Raw genomic sequence first — 24,425 nt, 5'->3', positions numbered from 1 at the left:
CGCGCAGTTAATCACGTACTCCCTCGCAACCTCGCGTTATAGAAAGCACCAAAGTTCGACGTTTTTTTGATAAAATTGTGTTTTGCGTAGCAACCAACTGGGCTAATAATCTTGCCGACTGACTCTTCTATAGCACAAGATAGAGTTGGGTGCAGTCAACACAAAGAAAGGCCCGTGTAGGCCGAGTTTTCAACGTTAACCTTCAGCAGACTTACGGTAAATGTAGCCATTCAGTGTTCTGTTCTCTCGAAGGGAAATACAGTTTCAATTGTTGCGGCGGAGTACTGAAACTAGTCTATAAAACATTAAAAAATGAGCTTTCGAAGAAAAAGAAAAAAAATAAACAGGTTGCAGGTGCTGCCGGACCGCCCGAACCCCAATGAAAGTGCTCACCGCCGTGCGCGAGAATTAACGCGCCGCGACGGCGATGGGGCTACATTGGATCCGGAGGAGCTCGGCCACAGTGACCCCTTATTAACCTTTCACGAGATCGTCTCCCATTATAAAGAGGAACGCAGGCGCTTCCCGCCTCCACATCCAAATCTATGCAGATCACAATCGATCACGCTTAGGATGCTTCAGACGAGGTCATATCCCTCGCGAGGTTTCTTAAGCAGGATTTATCCAGAAATTGACCCACAGTGCCCGGATTGTGGGGAGGTTAGCACTCTACCTCATATGCTCTGGCAGTGTCCTGCGTTACGGGATACGTCCCTCACCAGCGAACGGGACTGGGACGAGGCCATATCTAGTACGCAACTCAAGCTCCAGTCCATGGCCGTCCAGAGGGCCCGTGAAAGAGCGGAGAGGCTTGGCCTCCCGATTCCGACATGGAAGCAGCCAGCGGCGAGCCGGGGGCCCCAACGGGTCTCCACCGGCTAGTCCCTCAGGACCTCATTAAAAGTTCATTGTCTGTCTGTCTGTTGCAGGTGGTTGAGAACCGGCGCAGAACAGTTTGTGCTTTTGCTGTCTGCTCGCACGATTATTGTTTTCCGTCAGTGCTTCCATGCATATGGTTTTAGCTTAAAAAGTGTTTGCAGTGCTGCTCGCTGTCTTCCCAGGTAAAAACTTGAAAGGTGACTTGTTAGCCCACTGTGCACCCCACTAAAATTAAATTGTACATTTAAAGCTCCCACTCCCTAAGAATACGGAGGCGATCGACAGCCGTCGACTGAAGCTCAGAACTCGATGCAAATATTCGCGTCCCCGACGGACGCGGCATAGGAGAAAGAAGGACCCAATCAGGGAGATTTACCTATGAATGACCTGATTAAATAATGTGCGGACATATTGCGAGAAAAGCTGCATCGCTACTGAAAAGAAGCATGATAAAGTGTAATAAAGCCAGCTTGGAATGCTTAGCTGATGAAACCTCTTTTTGATGTATGCGAAGCTGCCAAACGCAGCTCTTTGTTTGAAAACGCATAAAAGAAACCGGGTGGGTAAAGGTTTCTAAGTAACTTCATAGAAAATGTGGAAATCACAAAAACGGATTTCGCAACAAAAGGAATCTTTCACAGGACATGAATCATCAGCGTAATCGAGGAAATTGGCTTTTAAGCAACAATTTCAATCATCATATGTGTCCTGTCACTGAGGAAATTAGGCAAAACATGCTTTCAGAGGCCAATCTAAGGCCTAATCTCCCGGAGAACTTTGCCCTTTTGATGTCAGACCAAACTTGCGCGAACTCATTGGTGCAGTACTTGCATCAAATAGGGCTGCAGGCATTTATTTGGCACGTTTTGGTGGTTCTTGTGCGACCAGAACCACCAAAACTGCGGGCATGCTTTGCGGGAAGTCCACCGAAAAAAAAAATTCATTTGAAGGCGACTGGCAGTAATGCCAAGGAAAGAGTCAGGGGCCATATAACCTTCTTTTTGCTATCATCGAATTGTGCCAGCAATTGTGAATATGGGTTGATTTTGCTAAATACTTCGTATAATATTGGAAAAAAAAATTCCGAGCTAACCTAACCACTTCTTATGAATTCTGAATAAGCAAACATTAATGTCAACTTGAACGCTGCTGATTGGTCCTTCGAGTTATGAGCTCCTCGGGGGCAGGCGAGCGAATTGAGACGTTTTGCGCGTTTTGATTTGACATTTCTGGGGCGCAGTTAGAACGCAGGCGAGAGCTTACGCTGGCAAGGACTGCGCGTATAAGACAGGCTTCCGAGAGTGGGACCAAGGGTGACGTGGCGTCGTGGCGATTCCCTCTCCCCTCATGCAACACCTGGTGCGCTGTCGAGGCAGCAGGTGTACACTTTCGCCAGCTCTGCTCCGTCGAGGCGCGCTTGTGACGTGGCGTCGCATCCAGTGGGAATTTCGGTGCCGTCTTTCGCTTGTCCTGACGCAAACGCCGGCTTTTTCGCTCAATGGGACTTTTGATACTTTCGCATCAAAATAAACTGCCTACAGTCACAAGATCTCAATTTTCTCCTTTGAAGGTGACAAACGTAATCAAATAGACTACAGTGGTTGCTGAGAAAAATCATGAGCCATTCCACTCTGCGAAAATGGTTGATGAGCGAAGCACGTGACACGGAGGCGACACATAATTTTGAACAAAGGTACGAACTGATTTATTGCCGTGTTGCGTGGTCATCGTGTCGAAAGGTAGGCACACACATTTACTGTCTTGATCGGTGGTCATTATTTCACTCGCAACTGCAATCACATTCTTTGATAATGTCCAATCGATGCACGTATGCCGCTGGGTGGTTGGTTGGGTCGGATTCGTGTGACATCGCAAGGGATATGCCTATAACACGGAACGCGCAAACCGCTCCCTTTTTGCTACCGACACATCCACGTTGAAATCACCGACAACGACAACAGAGGTAATGTCATCGCAGCTAATTCATGCAAAGTGAGTAGCTATGAACGTTAGGGGAGTATGAGTCAGTGCATTTTAAAGTGAAAGATTTACTAACCTTGCCGAGCCGAATTTCGCCATCGCCGCGAACTTGACCTTCATTAAAAGTTAAAAACGGCAAGGGTGTGTGTCATTCACAAAGGCGGGAGTCATGATGATCTTAATAATTACCGCCCAATCTCAGTTCTATCTGTTTTTTTCCGAAATTGCAGAAAATGTTATCAAGAGCCGATTAACATCTTACCTCACTAAAACATCAGCAATAATAAATGATCAGTATGGTTTCCAGAAAGGAAAATGCACTGAAATGGCACTTATCAAAATAAAAGGCAAGATTATTAGTAATATTGAAAATAAATTTATTACACTTGGTTTATTCCTAAACTTCGAAGTAGCGTACGATTCTATTAAACATGAAATATTATTACGTAAATTACCGTTTTATGGAATAACAGGTATTGCTCTGGAACTCATTAATAGCTATTTATCGTCAAGAATACAGTGCACAGTTGTAAACGGTGTTCCATCTGCTTTTGGCCCAATATGTACAGATGTTCCACAGGGCTCCACAGGGATTTTAGGGCCCTTACGTTTTCTATATACTTTACATTAATAATATTACTAATGTACCTAGTTCAGTAGATATAGTTCTGTATGCAGATGACACTAACATATTTCTCTCCGGTAATGACTTCTTGAACACTTTAGCAAATACAAACAAATATTTGTCTGAACTATCATTATGGATACATGCCAATGAGCTTCAGCTAAATGTGAAAAAAAATTTATATTGTTTAAACTTAAAAATAAAATCCTAACCTTCGAACCTGTCCTCAGTTTCAGAGGAGAAAACATTGAACGTGTGAGGTCTATACGTTTTCTTGGTGTGGTCTTCGGTGAGCAGTTAACCTGCACTGAGCATATTAATTACTTGCGTTCCAAGATATCACGCTCAGTCGGGCTAATGCATAAATTAAGGCATCTTCTACCAAGCTGGCTAAAAAACGAACTATATTTTACCCTTATCCAGTCACTTCTCCACTACTGCTTATTTGTATGGGGTGGAACAACGTCTACAAGCCTAAATTCCTTATTTATCTTTAAAAAAAGCCAATTAGAGCATTCCTTAATGTTCCCTATACTTAGAGTACACGAGAATACTGGCGACCACTGGGCCTTCTTAGCATATATAAGTTAATAACACTTCGACAGGCAATAGAGGCTCATTGCTTGATCCACAGGAAACCTAACCTTAGCTTTTGTTCAGCTGCACGACCTGATGCTGTTTATGAACTCCGATATGTCTCTCGCAAAACTCCTGAGGTTAGAATTAACTATGGGCTTCCGACCTTTGAACATACTTTCTTGAATGACAACAAAGATATCGAAACGCTAATACACGAGTTCCCAAGTAAAATACCTTACAAAAAAGAGTTATGGATCTGTTACTTAGGTCATAACACACAACTTATACCCACTGTAGTCTTAACGTGGCAGATTATTTAGAACATTGCTAGATAACGGTGGTTTACTTATTTGTTGATTTTTGTGTGGTCTCTTTCCTGTTTCTGTTCACAGCTGAAATTTCAAAAAGTACTATCTCGAAACATTTATATACTGTACAGAATTATGGATGTTCTTTTTTGTGCGATTTAATGTTATGTTAGAAGAAAGCTTGTTGTCTCAAATGCACTGTTTGTCACCACGAGGAGGATAGGCCTCGTCAGGCATATACTGCCTTTGGCCTCCCTCCTGACGTGGCGATGTATGTTTGGATGCTATATATAACATTGAAAAAGAGAATAAATTGTCTTCTTCCTTAAAAAAAAAATTGACCGCAGCTGCGACGTAACCTTGGCAACACATCACGCAGGAGGCGCATGCGCTCTCCGAAGCTGAGTCGCCTCCTGACCACGTGACTCGCCGCGCAGTTGTCTAAGAGGAGCGCCGCGCTCGCCTAGTCACTGCGAGATTGGCCAGACATGAGAGCGAGGCTGGGCCATCTTCTCCGAGCGTTGCGCGAGAACGCGAATCTTTGAGCCATCTTTGCCAAGCGGTGTCTTACCCCCCCCCCCCCTTCCCTTCTGCGGATATCGCCCGCCGAGCTGCTTCACTGGAGAGGGTCCGGAATGCAACAAGCGTCGCACAGTCGAGATCAATGTAGCGACCGCATTCGCACCCTGTCCATTTGTGCGTCAACGCTGCGCATGTTCGCAGCGTCTCTTTGCACGTCTAGCACTTTCGCTTTCCCTGTGGTACAACAAGTGCCGCAACGTCGAACGATGCTTGTCTACCTAAGCCTAATCACAGTCATTTCTAGCTACCGACCTAGGCCCAACCGTCACACCTGGCTTAACGATGATTGTATACCTAAGTACAATAATTACAGCTAAATAAAAGGTTAACGAAGTGAAACCAAGCCTTAACCAGGCTAAACCAAGCTTTCGCTTTGCATATCCGGAGCTTGCTGAGCTAAGCCGCAGCCAATATTTTGCTTGCTCAAGGGGATATGAGTCATTGCGCACAGGGGTATGAGCCATTGATGATGACAGCTTTCGACATGCTGTTCTGTATGTTGTATGCGTGATTACAAAGAATTTAAGCACTTTCGCTTCACTTTGCTGAGTGCTTGTTGCCTGTTTTACTGGGCTATGTGTCATGACATTTTTTGCTTGCTTACGGGAGCATGAATGCTTACGGGGCTATGAGGCATTGATGATGAAACTTTTTGTTCACGGAGAACAAAAATGCATGGAGCTCTAGCCATATACAGCGTCGCTGCAAAAGCCATTTCTCATTTCCCATGCATTTAGATAGGAGCCGCCTAGCTATAGCTTTTCAAAGATCCATCCAGTCGTGGGTGTATGGAACCTAAATTAGGGGGGAAAACAAGTAATTTGTCCTCTTGTCGGCTAGGCGTACATGTTAATAAAGTTTTCGAATAATATATGCATACCTCGTACGTCAGTGGAATGCATGCGGCATTTCTTGAGCACCTAGAAGCAAACTTCATGTTTAAAGCTACGATTTAACTCTGAAACAAAACTGGTACCAGCTAGAGAGTCCTGTGTATCAACAACAGGCTTTTGCAAGTAATCGTCTTTGTTTCTTTTAATAGAAGCGTTGATTGTCATTTGCCTTTGGTCACGCCAAGCGGAAACGCTGTGAATGTCTTTCTGTAAAGCTTTGCTAAGGACACGGCGACATGTGCTGTCATCATCAGAACGCCAGTAAACTTGCCGTTGTAGAGTGTGGTCAATCACAGTGGTGTGCCTCTCTGAAGTCAGTGCCTGCGAAATGATAAATTATTGAGGTGACGACATACCTTCTATCAAGGTGACAGAAAGAAAATAAAGTTGCCAGTGCTACGCTAGCAGCAGGTGTTCCATTTCATCCACTCTTCTCGTCGAGGCGCACTGAGGACGTGGTGTCGCAGCCGATGGCAATTTAGGTGCCGATTGACTACTAGAGGGGATGGATTTTGCGCTCAATTAACAGTATGGCGCTTTCGCATCAATGTAAATGTAAGCCGGAGAACGTGCAACATGTCTCCATGATCATCATCATCATTAACATTATCAGCCTGGTTACGCCCACTGCAGGGCAAAGGCCTCTCCCATACTTCTCCAACTACCCCGGTCATGTACTAATTGTGGCCATGTTGTCCCTGCAAACTTCTTAATCTCATCCGCACACCTAACTTTCTGCCGCCCCCTGCTACGCTTCCCTTCCCTTGGAATCCAGTTCGTAACCCTTAATGACCATCGGTTCTCTTCCCTCCTCATTACATGTCCTGCCCATGCCCATTTATGTTTCTTGATTTCAACTAAGATGTCATTAACTCGCGTTTGTTCCCTCACCCAATCTGCTCTTTTCTTATCCCTTAACGTTACACCTATCATTCTTCTTTTCATAGCTCGTTGGAAAGAACATGTCTCCATTGGTAGCCAAATGCCCAAGGTTCTAAGAATAGGTAGCGTCCAAATCCATGCTCCAGCATCTGCTACTCCGTAGTAACAGAAACTAACCTAGAAGGCCATGTGTTTGCCGGCTGCATGTGCCGAAAGCGACTGCAGACCCGGGAATAAGTCACAAACGTCATGTCTTAAACATCACCTATCGAGACAGGGGACTGGCTGTTCCTCCGTTTGCTTTCTACGGTATTTAAGTACTTACATCTATCTAGAATCTAGCCCTGCAGGCTTTAGCCAAGCGCCACTCACGGCCTCGACGGCATGTTCGCAACAACCTATGAATTGAAGGTTTAATGTAGTGCGCGATGTTAGAAGCGGGCAGTTCGAAAGCAAACCTGCTTGCCTCAAGGCGTTAGGATTGCTTTAAATAAACCATGCAGGTTTAATTACCGAAATTTTTCACCTTTTTCAAAGGGCGTCTGTCGAGTATGCACACCGGCTGAGATTGTTAGAAAATGCCTTTGTCGGATTCGCTGCAGAAATTACTACAGTACCCTGCCTTTCCTATGTCATTTCTTTCTCTCTCTTTCTCTCGTTCTCTTTGCGCAAGAGTGCGATACCTCAGCGCGGGTTACTGAGTGCAAAGTACGTCAAGTCTCCGAGACAGTTATAAAGCATGCTTAAGTGCTTTAAAGGTATTGCTTTGTAAACTGAGAAAATAGTAGAAAACATGAGGAGAAAGTAAACGATGATATGGACAGTTCATTTGTAAAGCCCGGTGAAGGCGCTCCACAAAAGCACAAAAGTGTTTTTGACAGAACTTCTGCTGGCGTTGACTAGAACCAAGGCTTAAGGATACATTTTTCCGTAAGGGGATGGTTGTAAAGTTGATCGAGCGCGCCACATAACGCTTTTGTTGGTGCATTGAATCGAGAGCATCTACAAAGAAAGAGCGCAATGGTCCTGTACTCGAACTTGCGGTCCCAAAGAATTTGGCAGACTTTACAAACCAGCGTATCTGTTTCCTGAATCCCCACCAGAAGCACCGCCTTATTAACGGCATACCACGGCGTGACGTACTTTTTATAAGTTGTTTGTGACTTGCAGTAGCCTTCACAAATGTATTTCTCATACGGAGGCTGGAAAGCTTTGTATAGCGAATGTCGACGTACAACCACTGTCGGAAGGCACTGTTGTCGGCCCATGGCCTGATCCTAAAACTATGAGCTATGCAACGAAAGCGTTGCCGTAGTACCTGCATTCCACGGGGCAAGACGAGCGGCCTTACTACGACCGCTGTCAATTGTAACATAATCATCCACTCCTTCCCTTGTCGGGGAAAGTAAGGATCCTTATCTCAAAGTATCAGTTTGAAACGCGATGGACTTCATTAAATGTGGTTCCTTAATGAAGGAGGAAAGCCATACATAACGCGTGGCCGTATCCCAGCCTTCAAGTACGTTTCTCATAGATGTGAAAGGTTCAAACGCCGTTAAATGCTAGCTGAGTGGTTTACCTGCATCATTTGCCCCATCGTGAGGCGATGTGATAAATGTTGAAAAAATAATAATCTGCAAGTAAGCTCAATACAATTCCTCATTTTGGGGTCCGGAACAAATGTCTCATTTGTATTGACTGCGTAAGCATTCATTTGAAGGGTGTCTTTTGAAGTTTGAAGTTCGTAATTTATGGTGGTAAGATGCATGTACAAATGTGCGTATGGTATTGTTACGTAGGAAGAAGGAAATTATCCTATAATATGAAGGAGGAGGACCTCCATAAAAGGTTAGATGAAATGTAAACCTACTAAACAGCTAAAAAATATTAATATGAAGGCACAATTTTACAATAACATACCAGCAGTGACACAGTTATTAATACAGTAAATAAACAAGTACAGTCATTGAAGTGGTTAAACAATTTTAGTCAAAAGAAACGAATATAAAAAAGAGCATGCTCTTGGTAAGTTTCTCATAATCACAGTTTTTCCGAGGCTCTAATCGTCTATTGCGGTATGAACGACACCGTATGCGTCAAGAATATTGTGGCATATATTTTTTTTAAATTCATAAGAAACACGCTAGGAAATGAAATGCTGCTGTATTAACCATGAGCTTACTGCAAAGGGGTACCCAGTATTTGTTCGAAAATCTGTCCAGTCTGCTATCGTTATAACCGGTAAATGCTACGAACGGCGTTACTATAAGTGGGCGACCGTGTACGGGATGTAGTTAATAAATTAGGGACACCAGTAAAAGCTTATATACATATATATATATGTATACATATACCTTTGCGCCATTGTATAATTGCTTTTGGCCCACTTGCGTCTTTTTTTAAAAAAACGCTGTTTATTGCATTGAAGCACAAAAGTAACTGGAACACCAAAGCATTTCGACGGACACTTTCACAATCAATATCTGGTGCTGTCCAGAGAATTCTTTCCAAGTGGATACGCCGTGCGAACTCAGCTTCTATAGTTCACAGATTAAAATATGTGGCGTAATGTAATTAAAAGTCAATCAGCGTAATTACGATAATTAATAAATTGAACACTTTGATTTCTCGTAGAAGTAATGGCCATCTCATTGAGTAATAGTCAAGGGTAGAATTTGTGCTGTCATAGGCAATCTTTAAAATATGTCATGCAGCTAACAAATACGCCTTCGATATATATATATATATATATATATATATATATATATATATATATATATATTATTTCCCCCTTCATGCCGACCGGGAGTGAATCGCTAATATTTCTACGTCTTCTTGAAATCAACACACAAACTGAAATAATAATTTCCTTTGTCCACTTCCGTCATTCCTTGTTTGTGCTAAGTAATCACAAATAGTTATGGTCTACTAAGCAATATGAACCGACTAGCCCAGCAACGTATACTTGTGAAATAACCATGTTGACGCAAAGGCTGTCCAAAGCTTATATGACTCCATCCGAGTCCCTTCATTAAGTATGCGAAAGCAATTACACGCCGCATAAGCTTCACGCGTTGTTCAAGCACTTTACACTGTGATGCAAATAAAACTAATTCCATGGCTTCAGAAGGTTTTGTCTGGATGCGTAAACGCGTTCTTAAGACGAGAACGGCGGGACCTACTTTGTAGATATGGCTCTCGTTTGGGACGTCGTCGTTGTGTGAATTTCCTCGGTGCTACAGTATATGAATTACTCTCCAAGGAAGGAAGGAAAAAGTGGAGAAGGAAGGCAGGGAGGTTAACCAGTTTTGCCTAACCGGTTTGCTACCCTACACATGGGAGGGGGATGGGGGGGATGAAAGATGGGGAGAAGAGATAGAGGGCACATAACACGGCACACACATCGTTGGTTACAGTCTGTCACTCTTGTGTGGTACGTGACATCACTGTCACAGTCGCTTGTCCAAGCCCGTATCCTTCATAAACCGAAGTAGTCCCTTCGTCGCCTTCAGCTGCGATGTCTTCAGTAGGCGATATGTGAAAATGGTTGCAACTGACAATGGTCTACTGTCAAGGTGCGCTAGAACGGACGCCATGGACTGTCTCTGAACATTATATTCAGGACAGTCGCACAGAATGTGTTCCAGCGTCTCCTCGCAAAGACAGGCATTGCAGAGAGCGTTGTCGGCCATTCCAATGCGAAACGAGTAAGATTTCGTGAAGGCCACCCCTAGCCATAAGCGATAAAGCAGGGTGGCCTCACTTCGGCGGAGTCCGGTTGGCATACAGAGATGCATCAAGGAGGGCAGGTCGTGTTGATGATCGCTGCGGTTGGTCTGGCTGCTTGGTGTGCACCATAGAGAGAGCGTGATCTCCTGTGCAAGCACTTGAAGTCTGCTGGCTGCGTCAGAACGTGAAAGTGGTATGGCCTCTTCCTGTGTGTCTTCAAGAGCTGTCCGAGCGGCTTTATCGGCGTCTTCATTTCCGATGACGCCGCAGTGACTTGGCAGCCACTGAAACGTCACGTGATGTCCTTTCTCATGTGATGTATGAAGTAGGCATCTAATATCGAATACGAGCTGTTCAGATGGCCCGCGACGCAGAGCTGATAGTACAGATTGTAGGGCTGCCTTTGAGTCGCTGAAAATTGACCATTGTCGAGGTGGTTCCCGATTGACAAAACAAAGTGCAGCTCGAAGAGCAGCTAGTTCCGTAGATGTAGATGTCGTTGGGTGGTCAGTCCTAAAGCTGATGGTAATACCTCTTTCTGGGACGACTGCAGCACCGGACGGACACCGGATGTTTGTGGAACCGTCAGTATAAATATGTGCACTGTCTGCGTACCTCTCGTGCAGAAGAAGCAGAGACAGTTGTTTCAGCACAGGCGACGACAGCTCAGACTTTTTCCCGATTCCTGGCACGTTGAGATGGACTGTGGGGCTGACAAGGCACCAAGGGGGCATCGATGGTTTAGATGCAGCGGTGAAGCCCGAGGGAAGTTTGTCGTTGTACTTGACAATAGTTTTTGAAAATGATGCTTGGTGCCTGTCTGAAGGTAGTGTTGCAAGGTGGTGATAGGGGGCCCGTGCCAAATGTCTGATATGCGTTCTCAGGGTTTCCACCGTGATGTGAGTCTGCATTGGATGGTCCCGAGCAATCGCAATAGTTGCCTCAGTTGACGTGCATCTCGGCAAACCAAGACAAACTCTGAGTGCTTGAGCTTGCGCTGCTTGCAGAACACGAATATTTGTCTTGCAGGTGTTGTTCAGTACAGGTAGACTGTATCTTAAAAAACCGAGAAAGAGAGCTCTGTAGAGTCTCAGCATTGCGTCTACTGACATCCCCCACGTCTTTCCTGTCAGGTATTTAAACAACTGGGAGGTTGCTGTTAGGCGTCGTTTCATGTAAGCCACGTGCGGGCTCCAACAGAGGTCTCGGTCGATAATTACGCCTAGAAATCTGTAGGTTCTGACATAGGAAATGGTCCGCCCGTTGATTGAGATGACATAAGGCGTCATTGGTTTGCGAGTAAACGCCACTAGGGCGCATTTTTCTGGCGATATGCTGAGACCTTGTTCACACAAGTAGCTCGCTGTCAAAGTAGCCGCTCTCTGAAGCCGTGCACGTATCTGAGGACGTGTGACTGCCGAAGTCCAGAGACAGATGTCGTCTGCGTATACTGAAATTTTGGTGGTAGTTGGCAAGTGTTCAGCAAGCCCAATAAGAGCGAGGTTGAATAGCGTCGGGCTGAGAGCACCGCCTTGAGGAACGCCCTTGCTGGTATAGTGTCGCGTAGTTGGGCCATCGTCAGTTAATACATAGAATGATCTTGCAGATAGGTAACTTGCAATCCATAAAAATACTCGGCCACCTAGGCCAACCGTCACAAGAGCGTCGAGAATAGCCTCATGCAATACGTTATCGTATGCCCCTTTCACATCTAAGAATAAAGCTGCAGATAAACGTTTACGGGACCTTTCGTGCTGGACATATGAAACGAGATCAACTACATTGTCGATGGAAGAGCGGTCACGTCGGAAACCAGCCATGGAACTCGGATAAATCTTGTAGTGTTCAAGGTACCATTCCAGGCGGCCAAGGATCATCCGTTCCATTATCTTTCCTACACAGCTGGCCAACGCTATCGGGCGGTAAGAGCTGAGCTCTAGTGGGGATTTGCCCTGCTTCAATATTGGCACCAGGCGGCTCACTTTCCATTCGTCAGGAACATTTCCCTCCTGCCATGAGGTGTTGTAGAGACTCAATAGTGCTGTCCGTGCGGATTCTCCGAGATAGCACAAGGCTCGGTATGATATACCATCTGGACCCGGAGATGATGAGCGCCTGCAGAGAGCTAGTGCCGCCTCGAGCTCCTCCATTGTAAAAGGAAGGTCCATGCGGCAATCTCGGGAATGGGGGACATCATCTCGGGCTGGAGGATCTGGGCGTGTCGCTTGGTCTGCCATTCGCACACAAAAGTCTTCTGCGACATCGATGTCTTGCCGCCCTTGGAAAAGCGCGAGTGCCTTGAATGGAAAACGCTGTTCCGGAAGGCAACGCAGACCTTGCACCGTTTTCCAAATGTGAGACAGCGGCTTGCGGGGGTCGAGTGTTTGGCAAAACGTTGCCCAACGTTCCGACGCTAATCTATTCATTCGACGCTGAATCTTCTTTTGTATCCTCCTGGCTGCCCTAAGGTCATGGATTGATCTTGTACGCCGATATCGACGTTCCGCCCGGCGACGAAGTGCGCGAAGTCGCTCTAATTCTATGTCGAAGTCGTTTCGCGTGTGAGAGATCGTCAGTATGCGAGTGGCGTTCCGCATCGTATTTTTAATTGTTTGTTCTAACCCAGAGGGCAGGCCCTCGTTGCAGGCATCTTCCATATCAGATTTGAAGTTGGCCCATTGAATCGTCCGAATGGTATTCCGTGGGCCAGATCTAGACATCAAGCCTTTGATGTTCAGATAGGTGGGAATGTGATCACTCCCATGGGTCTCAATATCTGGAAACCACTTCACATATCTGGCGAGAGAGTTGGAGACAAAAGCAAGGTCGAGGCAGCTGCCGTATGTCACGCCTCGAAGAAAGGTGGGGCTACCATCGTTCAAGAGAGTAAGGCCATAGTTGTAGGCGATGCTTGATAATCTTCGTCCTCTTGCATTTGTCTTTGTACTTCCCCATGCTGGATGGTGTGCATTGAAATCTCCTATGATGACCCATGGAGCGGGGCAAACACTCAAGATATCCGCTAATCTTTTAGTGTCGAAATTGTTGGAAGGCGATATATACACGCCTATGAGAGTAAACAAGAGTTTGTTCTTTTTAACTGTGACGCATATATACTGATTGTCGTCGTGGGGCGCAATCGGTTGCAAAACATAGGTGAGTTCCCGACGAACAAAAATGATGATTTTGCTGCATGCACTATTTGTTGATGACATGAAACATTCGTACCCTGACAGTCTGATTGGTTTCGACAAGTTGGGCTCACAAATGACGATGAGTGGAAACACATTGGTGTACACATACTGACGGAAATCTGAAATTCGTGATTTTAGCCCTCTGGCGTTCCACTGCATGACGGACGCTGCCTTGACTTCTTTTCGGAAGGATGGGGTATGGGTAGCCATCTTTCTAGTTGAGGGATTCAAGCACTGGGCTTAAGGCGTCCAGCACTTTAAGTGCGCTTCGAGCAGACGGTGTCCCCATCTCAACTAAAATCGTTCGGATGGCCTCCATGAGGGAACGTAGCACCGAGATGACTTGATCTGTTTTAGGTGAATCATCAATGGCCGGAGAAGGCTCCGGTGGCGCCGTGACCTTCTGAGGTTCCTTAGCAAGGGAGCGGCTCGGTAGCGTAGGCCATTCCTCTAAAGAAAGAGTCTTATCTGATGCCCTCGTGGAAGTGGTGGGCCCTATCGCGTCGCGACTAAGTGGTACCGTAGTGGAGCGGGTACTATCGCTTCGCTCATGCGCCTTCTTTGAAGACTTACGACGGTGCCGACGTCGACGCCGACGCCGGACTACTTCGGCTGCCTCCCTGTGGGCCGAATTGTCTCTGGCCATTTGCTTCAGAACCGCGCGCTCCCTCTTGATGCGGGGGCAGTCTTTCGACGAGGCTGCGTGAGGGCCGCTACAGTTGGCGCACTTCAGAACTGTGGCACCGCAGGTCACTTCTGCATGAGGTTCAGCGCAACGGGGACACAGAAGCGAGTTCGGACACACGCCCTTTACGTGTCCTAGCCTGAAGCACTGATGGCATTGAAGCGGCTTCTGGATGAATGGTCGAACTGGATGTCGAAAATGTCCGACTTTAACGTGGGAGGGTATGCAATCCCCCTTGAAGATTACTTTTACGCAGCGCGTATTCCCAAGACGGCGCACTTGCGTAATGATCGTGCCCTCGTTTGCCGGCTTGATGAGGCTAGGTAAATCTTCATTGGGAATGGCAATGTCAATGTCGTAAATTACACCGGCTATCGATGTGTCGTCGATCGGGATGAAGGGGCGCATTTTGATTCCGCCAAGCTCCGTGATTTCTTGAAGTGTTCCAAGCGCACTCGCGTTGTACACGTCTATGGCGAGTATATTCTTGCGTGGGTTTATTCTGATGTCTTTAATTTGATCCGGCACCGCACGTTCCAGAAAAATGGATAGGGCTTGCCTGTTCAGCAACCGTAGGTTGCTTGACGGTTCTTCCGGCATAAAGATGATGACGTGTGGCCAGCGCGCAGGCCTTGACTTCATAGTCGTAGTGCTCGCAGGAGGTGACGGCGCTGTGTTGGCGATCTTTCTCTTCGCCCTCTTACTCCGGACGGGTATGAAGCCGTCGTCGGATGAGTCGTCTTCCGACATAGAGTACAGCTCGGTGTCCTCGGTGTCGCTGGGGGAGCCAACTCGCTTCCTTGCGGTTGACAGCCGTGATGACTTCTGGCCAGGAGGGCCTGTGGCATGCTCCGCGTCCATGGTCGCAAGACGGGGAGGTAAGGCACCCCGAAAGGCAAAGAGTTCACCAAAAATGCAGAGAGCACAGAAACAAGCGTTCTGTCAAGAAGACACTTCGTCGTCTTCCAATTACTCTCCAATATATATATTAACGTCTGTGGGCTCAAAACAACAAAAGTTTTCCGGGGTCTACAGTACACAGCGCAATGGCAGGGTCTGTCACGTGCGCACTAAGTTCGAAACATTGGACAAAAGAAACTGCACTTTCGTCGTCTTCGTCGTCGTCGTCGTCGTCGTCGTCGTCGTCGTTGTTGTTGTTGTTGTTGCTGCTGTTGTTGTTCACGGGCCATGTGAATGAGGCAACCTCTCCATTGTGGCATTGTAAGACCGAAAATCCTCGTTTGGCGACTCATCAGTGTGTAACAACTGGATCAGAAAACTATTGGCAGAGTAAAATTTTAATTTGCTCGGCGTTGGCAACAAAAGTCCAAGTATATTATTGCTGGCTAAGAAATGCAAGGCACCTATTGTGAAATAAATGCCGCATCCCCGAATTTAATGTTCACGAGACGGCCTGCTGCCGAAACGGACCGTGCTCAGCTGGCTCATCTATTTTCGCGAACAAAAGTTACGGGTTCAAAGGCATGCAGATATGAGCTCTGAAATAGCAAGTGGAGGGGATCACAATGGCGTTTAATATCCTGCGTCATCGTCCGCTCCGCTTCAACTTGAACTGTTTTCACCCCGGTTTGTCGCGACAATTTCCATCGCATTTTTCGCGCTTCGCGATTCAGAGCCCCTGTCGCTTGGGTGCCCACTTTCGTGGCGTAAACAGACTGTGAGGCAATATCCTGAAAGCGTGCTATTGAGCGTAAAAGCTACTTGGATCGGAGACGGACGGTGTTCTTTATTATTGTTGTTGTTATTCTTACTCCGCAACACACACAGACCGACCATACGAAGGAGTTCGTGTTTTTGCAGTACGCCAAGTTGCACCCCGGAGAGGAGATACATCAATATTGCGAATGAGATATGTTTGCAATAGGCACGTTAAAGCATTCAACCATCTCATTGTAAACTTTTCTCACCCGCTAACGGCATGGGGTTGCTGCACAGCGACCCATGAAATGCGCTATTAGTGGTCTAAGTACTTTCTTATCGCAGTTTATCGCAAACTACTGAGGAACGTCTTCAACCTTTACTGGCAAGAGGGCTGCGAGTGTGTCTTGGGGTTCCGCAGGCTACCTCGAGTTCTTTAGTAATTGCTGAAGCTCGTCACCCACCATTTCCAGTCATACGAATGGTTGAAACATGCCAACATATTTATCGCATCTTAACCCAACACGAGAAGCATCCATTAAACCTCGTGCTTACCGAAAGGAACAAAAGCAAAATTCACAATGTTGTTCGAGAACATAAAGCATTATTACCAAGATTTGAATTATGCAAAGTGCATGTTTGTTACCCTCCCTGGATGTTAACATGTCCTAAAATAGAAATATCGGTTGACGGGATTATATCTGAGACGTGTTCATAGTAGCCGCACAAGAACTGGCACTCTTCCCAATTTACTCCTTGTATCCTCAGTACATACACGTTCATACAGATGGTTCTTGTCATAAAAATTCCTCGACTTCAGCATTCGTCATTCCACATTTAGCGCTAGAGCAAACATTCAAATTATCCCGAGAGACATCTTCCACCGTGACAGAACTGTTTGCAATCCTGTGTGCTTTGCGTTTCATAACATCAGAAAAACATTCGCGAAAATGGGTTATCTTTAGCGATTCGCAAACCGCTCTCACATTACTACAGAGCAATAAGAAAAATTCTTTGAACACTTTGCTATTGTAGGAGGCACTCAAAGAACTTACAAAAGCAAGCGCAATGGGCCACGTAATTGCATTCCAGTGGATACCTGGGCACTGCAGTATTCCTGGTAATATTTCAGTGGATGCAGCTGCGAATCAGGCGCACAATAACGTGGACACAACCAATCTTCCCCTATTGCGTAGTGAAGTCCGTATGCTCCTGAGACAGCTTTCTTGTCGCCTCAGCAAAACTACATAGTTTGATCAGCAAACTAAAAACTCGGAGTTATACTTTATAGACCCATGTATAAGCTTATCAATGCCGGAAAATCTAAGAGACAACAGAAAATTTGAAACATTGGTACACCGCCTGCGTCTTGGTACTGCATTTACGAAACACTTCTTGTACAGGATAAAACGTGTCTCTAGTCCGCAGTGTTCTTGTGGCCATCCAGACGAAGATGTGCATCATCTTCTTCTCGAGTGCACGAAATACGATACACAAAGGACGGTACTGAAGAAGGGTAAAAAGAAGGACACCGACCACTGAATGAATACAAGAAAAGACGTTTTCGGCTCCCCTGACGGGAGCCTTGTTCACAATGAACAAGGCTCATTGTTCATTGCCTTGTTCAACAAGGCTCCCCTGACGGGAGCCTTGTTCATTGTGAACAAGGCTCCCGTCAGGGGAGCCGAAACGTCTTTTCTTGTATTCATTCAGTGGTCGGTGTCCTTCTTTTTACCCTTCTTCATGATGCCTCCCGACCAGACGGGCTTCCGTCAAAACCTCGACTTCAAAGGACGGTACTGCAAGCTAATTTGTTTATATTAGACAGAAGACCATTTACTCTAAAAAAGATACTTGGCCCATGGCCAACTGTGGGCCTTCAAAAAAGAGCGTTTCTTGCTCTGAAAAAGTTTTTCGAGGACACCAACATTTGGGGAAAATATTAGGTATCAGATGATCCGAATACGCTAAATGAGTAACACAAACGTTGTTCGTGGTTTATAATTGGTTTATGTGGTGATCGCAACTTTTACGCAATATGTATAATTCTGTTCTGTACTTGCAGTGCATAACATGTGTTGTGTGTTTTGGCTGTTCAAAACATCTGACTTTATACAAGCGTATGTATACTGACCTAAAGCACAGAACTTTGCCACTCATGTACTGTTGAACTGTATATTTTTTATTCATCCAATGTTCTACTGAGTGCCATATTTTGTGTCGCTATTCTGCCTTTTTACGCAAATTTGGTTTTTTTGCCAAGTGACAAGGAGTAGCCGTTGCCACCATAAAGGCGCCAACCTCTCCTAATATTCGTTTCAATAAAAAAAAAGAACTTTCTTACGCTTCTTACGTTGCGCAACAACTTAACAGCCCCCTTATAGTTTTGCGAGCCTCTGTTCTAGAGAGGATTCATTGACTGAGACTGCCCTGCTAAAGACATATTCGGCTTTTACATCTCCATATTCTTAACATTTATTGTTTTGCAAGAAATAGGAGTCCCGAAGAGGACCAAGTATGACATCTTCAAGGCGCAGAACTACCATCAACATCTTCGAATGTTGGCTTGATAGCACTACGGTGGTGCTGTAAAGGTCGCATGCACCAGCATTCAAGCCGTCTTGTGACAATCCTCCTCCTCCTCCTCATCCTCCACATCATCATCATCATCAGCGTCATCATCGTCGTCATCACTCTCATCGTTATTACAATTATTAGCATCCTCGTCGCCATCATCAAATTCTACGCGCACTGCAATATGAAGACCAGAGGCCTTCAATTATGCCTGCCTTGCAACAGCCGACGAAGTCCTATGGCTGTAAATTTTGTTGTCTCATCCGACCACCTAACTATCTGCCCTTCTCAGGAGCGCTCGGCTCCCCTCGGCTCCCGTTCTGTCATTCTAACAGACCACCCATTGTATAATGGCAACCAACTGCCCAGCGTTTGGCGGCGAACTGCTAAATAGCTAAACCGTATCGCTTCAGCAATCATAGTCCTTCACTCATTTAACAGTTTGTGGTGTCGGGGAGAAGCCGGCAACACATTTTGCTTGTTGCTAAAATTTTTAAACCATAATAAATGAAGACATTCATTGACGAATAATTATATCCGCTCTAGACATTACAAGGCAGGTCCAATTTCTGTGAGTCTCCCAAGATTTCACCCTAAGACAGTGATTGGGAACTCAGAGGAGTAGCCTGGCTTTGATCTTGTTTTTACAGGCCGCATATGCTCGCATAAAGCCTAAATTCTGTCTTACACAAATTTAGTAGCGCAGCCGGTGCGCTATGAAACAACTAGTCAAAGTTGCCAGTAACAAATAAAGGAGAAATTACAGCACAATTAACAGCGTTTCTTGATCGGTGAATATTTTTGTCAACCTCCGACCTCGTTCTCTACCATACGTTCTATATGTGGCAATTTATTTTCTACTTTCTTTATGATCCGTTCAATCGGAATGACTACTTTGTGAACATAGACTTAATAATCTTCATTGACGAAATTGAGATTGTATCTACGCAATAACATTTACCATGTCCTTGTGTTTCTTTCTATAGATTTATTAGTCTTATTCTACTGACACGGTTGACTGACTTTTGTCTAATTGCAAAAACTATTCAAAATGTGTCGTTCTAATCCTGTTTTTGTTTCCTCTACATATAAGTGATTCATTGTTCAATGTGCAAGGTTCCCCTCATTGTTGAGGAGCCGGCAATACAATAGCTGCCAGTGTTTCCAGTTTCATTCATATAACCAGAATTGAATTATGGTTGTTTACGTGCCAGAACCACTATCTGATTATGAGGCACGCCGTAGTGGGGGATTTGGATTACCTGGGGTTCATTAACGTGCACCTAAATCTAAGTACGCAGATGTTTCGTATTTCGCCCCCATCTAAATGCGGCCGCTGTGGCCGGAATTCGACCCCGCGACCTCGTGCTTAACAGCCCAACAGAATAGCCACTAAGCCGCAAATAAGTAAACCAGGCTGTGGTAGTTGGCCAGCCTGGTGACTGGCGCTTCCAGTGCCATCGGTGTACTTTGGGTGATACATGTGGAAGATAAATAAGTTCATAATGTGTCACAGGGGCTCTCCCTTTTATCGTGTACCTTAATTCATAGGTTTGGCGTCTCCAGAACACACCGTTGTCGCATGAAGCGCCGTCAGTCATGCAAGCTGATTGTAGCGTTTCGATCGCTGAGCACTGTACATTCACTTATACGTGCGCAACCAGCTGGCCAAATTTATAAAGCTGTTTTGTTCTTAAGTGCTCTTCGCCATTGGCAGGCTGTCTTGCCTACTAATATATCCGGCATCGCGATTAGCTGGAAAATGCAATTTCATCGAAATACTAGTTTTTGGTGAGAACGGCCCCGTTTTCTCTCCTTGGAGCAAAACGCGTTGAGGAAGTGAGCTTAGCTAGCCAAAAGGGATTTCAATTTAGTGATATCTTTCAAGCAAGCTGATGTGAACTGTAATTAGCCGTCTTAAAACTGTTTATTAATTACTATAACACTGAGCTTCTTGGCAGACGGGACGCAATGCTGCTGAATGTGCGCGACAACAAATGTACCCACTGGTGTAATGAACACTCGCATTCTTCTGGTCTCTACTTGTACGTCTCTTCCACCGATGGCAATACGAGAAACTTGAGGGGAGAAAGTTAAGGTGAGTGGCAGTGGTGCCGGTGACAACATACGAGTCATGATGGATTAAATTGTTTTTATATGTAGTGGCAAATGTTCAGAACTACAATATCCCTCTCCTTTCCATCTCTTTTCCAGTGCTTAAAAGATTCTTAAACAATTATCTTAAAATAAATGTGTAGTTTCACGTTCAGAAGCTACGCGGCGGCCAATGAGAGACAGCGTATACACTGTGTAGGGCTCTAGAATAATTTTGATCACCCATGGTTGTTCAACGTGCACTGAAGGTATAAGAGGGCGGAGCGTTATTGCACTCTGCCCCGAAGCGTCCCCTGCGGCTGGCAATTGAACCCACGACTTCGTGTTTGTCATCACAACGCGGTAAACCACTGAGCCACTGCAGCATTATTCAAGTACGATAGCAGTAGAGGAAATGAGTGCATTGAATACCAATACAACATTTTTCACAAACGCCCGTGAACTGCCAAATGAATGTTGCAGAGAGGGATATGACATCCCAAACAGAACGGCGCAATCTGCAGTTTCTGCGATGCGACACAGATTAACGAAAGCACCGTCAAAAGAATTTCCCGCGTCAATTACGTGACACCGAACAGTTGCGGCTCTAACCAACGTGCCTGGCAAGCTATCACCACACGCCATCACTTTAGTACAACGCAGGCCTCACGCACAAGGCAGTACAACCACCGAAAAGCAAGGAACTGCCGACGTGTCAGCCACTGCATTCTTTGGTCAAGAAACAGCGGCTAAACAGTAAAAGAAAAAAATAGTTGTCGGTAGTGCAGTCTTACGGCAGGGGAAGAGCAACGCGCCGGAGCGTGGAGTGAATGGTGAGACTCCACAGGCGATGTGCTCGAATGGCTAGAGCCATGCGCTTCGAGGCAATGGCCATACGTTTACTCTGTAGTTTCGCACTCACTATGGACTGCAGTAAACCTTACGCACGCCATCAACACGGTTAATTTAATTAATTTAATTATGGGGTTTTACGTGCCAGAACCACTTTCTGATTATGAGGCACGCCGTAGTGGAGGACTCCGGAAATTTCGACCACCTGGGGTTCTTTAACGTGCACCTAAATCTAAGTACACGGGTGTTTTCGCATTTCGCCCCCATCGAAATGCGGCCGCCGTGGCCGGGATTCGATCCCGCGACCTTGTGCTCAGCAGCCCAACACCATAGCCACTGAACAACCACGGCGGGTGATCAACACGGTTAGCGTGAGTCTACACGCGTCCACTCTGCGACTACGAGCAGGTTCATCGTGCTCGTAATACAATTTAATCCACGTGACTGACCTGCTCTGTGGAGTCACGTGCCTGTTTCATAAACTGTCAGGTTGAGCATATACATACGATTGCAGAAGCCATGCGTTGCAATACGTGAATTGGTTAGAAAAATAGGACAATTAGCGGCGAGATAAAGTTGAGTATGGGAAATGAAGACACACAAAAAGGAAGCCTTCCTTAACTTCGATGTTTTATTTTTCTGTCATACTTTTTTTTTGAGGAAGAGGAGCGGGATAATCCTGCTACCTTACGCTAACTTCGACTTCTGTATGAACACCACGTGAAAAAAAAAAACGCAGAAATTGAAAGGTGGTTCTTAGATTTTATGGCAATGAGAATGGGCGCTTTTCCGAACAGCACACGAAGCTCCATCGTTTTAATGCGCGAAGTTGTTTCTCATATTAGTAATGAAAACGTATTTCTCACGAGCGTATAGCGCTAGAAAAAGTGCAATACGTTACTGGACTACTAAGCATGAGCAACTAATTTTGTTGCCGCAGATACGCCGTTTTGTCTTTTCTTAAAGGCTAGTATTAAGTTATGTGAGATATCCAGCTTGTAAAGGCATGTTATATAGCATAGTCGGAAAGGAAGCGTGAGTCATACAAACTGATTCAATCATATATTGTGTGTAAATTGAAGAAAAGGGTACCAGCGAAACACAAAAGACGCGCATACAACGAAAAGGCTTTATACACGGATGGACGCTGGACTTTCAACTGTACTTCATCTGAATTCACATTGCCGCACATGATCTCTGACGCATGCGCAACTACGCCTCCCAAGACCCGTGCATCAATGTGAGTTTTTTTTTATCACCTTTTACCCACTGTTGCGGCTTAAGGGGGCGTTAGGGCAAGGAACCCACCAAGCCCATCGTCTGCTACGTCAGGTTGTAGAAAATGAAGTGAAAAGGGTTTATTCGCTTAGTTACACGGTTCCAGTAAGGAAGGCCACTCCATGCAGGAGCAAGTTAGACGTCCAAGTTCACGTCAGGACCCTCTGTCCTCACTCTCGAAAAGTCTCCGCTTTTAATCCTGTCGTCTTGACTATAGGCGAGTCGACTAGGCAAGCTGAAGACTGTACAGAATCAAATCACCATCGTCGACTCGGTTGCGATACCACGTCCATGCTCGCTATAACCCACAGTAACTCCGCCTCCGAATAGACTGGTTTGGGATATGTGGCAAGAAAGGAACCTGCACCTCTCAGGTAGTCGACGTTATTCCCCTCCTTTTCATCCTTCGCTCAGGCTTCCAGGTATAGGGCGGGGGGAGGTCCTTTTGTGGGACCCGTCAAGAGTTGGTGTCCACGCTGCGTTGACCTCTGGATAGGCGGTGATGGATGGGTGGTGGTTTGACTCGTGGCAAACGTCCAATTAAAGCCGTTGTGGTGTTGGGACCCAGCACTACCTGATAGGTAAGCACGTTCCTTGTCGGCTAAACAGAAACACTTATCAGTGGCCCAGTATTTTTTCTCATTTCCAATGTGAAAGGCTTCTAAGATATTAAGTTCATAAGGCACCAACTGGCCCAAGAGCTAGCGCTAATTGTGTAGAAATTGTGCCCCATATTTCTGAAACATCCCTTCGCATCGACCCATACGAATCAGCTGCGCAACAAAGTGCGAACCTCGGGTGCGAAGGATACCTGTCTAACTATGCACCTGGACGTTTTTCTTGGCAGGGATTTCTTTCTCTTTCGCTGCAATCCACGTGGCTTGATGTCGTAATATTAAGGAAAGCATTATGTTCTTGTGCTAAAGATTCAATTATATCCCACTCGCATTACCACAACAAAAATAAAAAGCTCATCGTACATGTGTTGGTGCTTAGGTTAACGACTAGATGCCTTTTAACTGTTGTCTTTAAATACTAGTGGCCGTTCCATTATCAGTGGTACTCGTTATTAGGCTTCCTCCAAGCAGGGGGAAGCAAATATTAAGGGAAGGACTTTGCTTTCTTGTGCACCGATCCCATGACCGCAAGGACAGGCATTAAGCACGCCATTTGCAGCAAGGTTCATGCGAGGGAGTAATATGCCAAGCTGAAAGCCCTTCCGTTACCCAGGTAAACTGTGCGCGGCAAGCCGCTCGTACGTTGACATTACGTCAGGTGTCGATCTGATTTGCACGTGTTCGGTATCGTTATTGGATGTGACTTGGCGAAGCGAAGCTTACATTTTTCCGAGCACGAACCCACCGCGATAGCTCAGTCGCTATGCCGTTTAGCTGTTGAGCTCGAGGTTGCGAGTTCGATCCCGGCAGCAGCAGCTGCATTTCTGCTGGGGCTGCATGCAGAAACGCTGGCGGACTGTTCATTGGGTGCACGTTAACGAACCCCCAGGTGGTCAAAGCTGACCAGGAGTCCACTACGGCGTGCCTCATCATAGTTTCGGCATGTAAAACTCAAGAATTTGTCTCATTTCCTAATTTTTTTGCCGAACGAAAGAACACAGACTAAATGCGCGCC

The 24,425-nt window shown here is 45.8% G+C and overlaps 1 long non-coding RNA gene across 1 annotated transcript in view; it reads right to left on the bottom strand.

Annotated features, from left to right (window-relative positions):
• LOC129382488 (uncharacterized) overlaps positions 1–24,425 on the bottom strand; it is a 41,316-nt gene that overhangs the window by 5,651 nt on the left and 11,240 nt on the right. The window lies entirely within an intron of this gene.

This window comes from Dermacentor andersoni, chromosome 6 (assembly GCF_023375885.2).
Source record: "Dermacentor andersoni chromosome 6, qqDerAnde1_hic_scaffold, whole genome shotgun sequence".
Taxonomy (NCBI): domain Eukaryota; kingdom Metazoa; phylum Arthropoda; class Arachnida; order Ixodida; family Ixodidae; genus Dermacentor; species Dermacentor andersoni.
The sequence above is the reverse complement of the archived record's forward strand: the minus strand, read 5'-3'. Positions and strand labels throughout refer to the sequence as shown.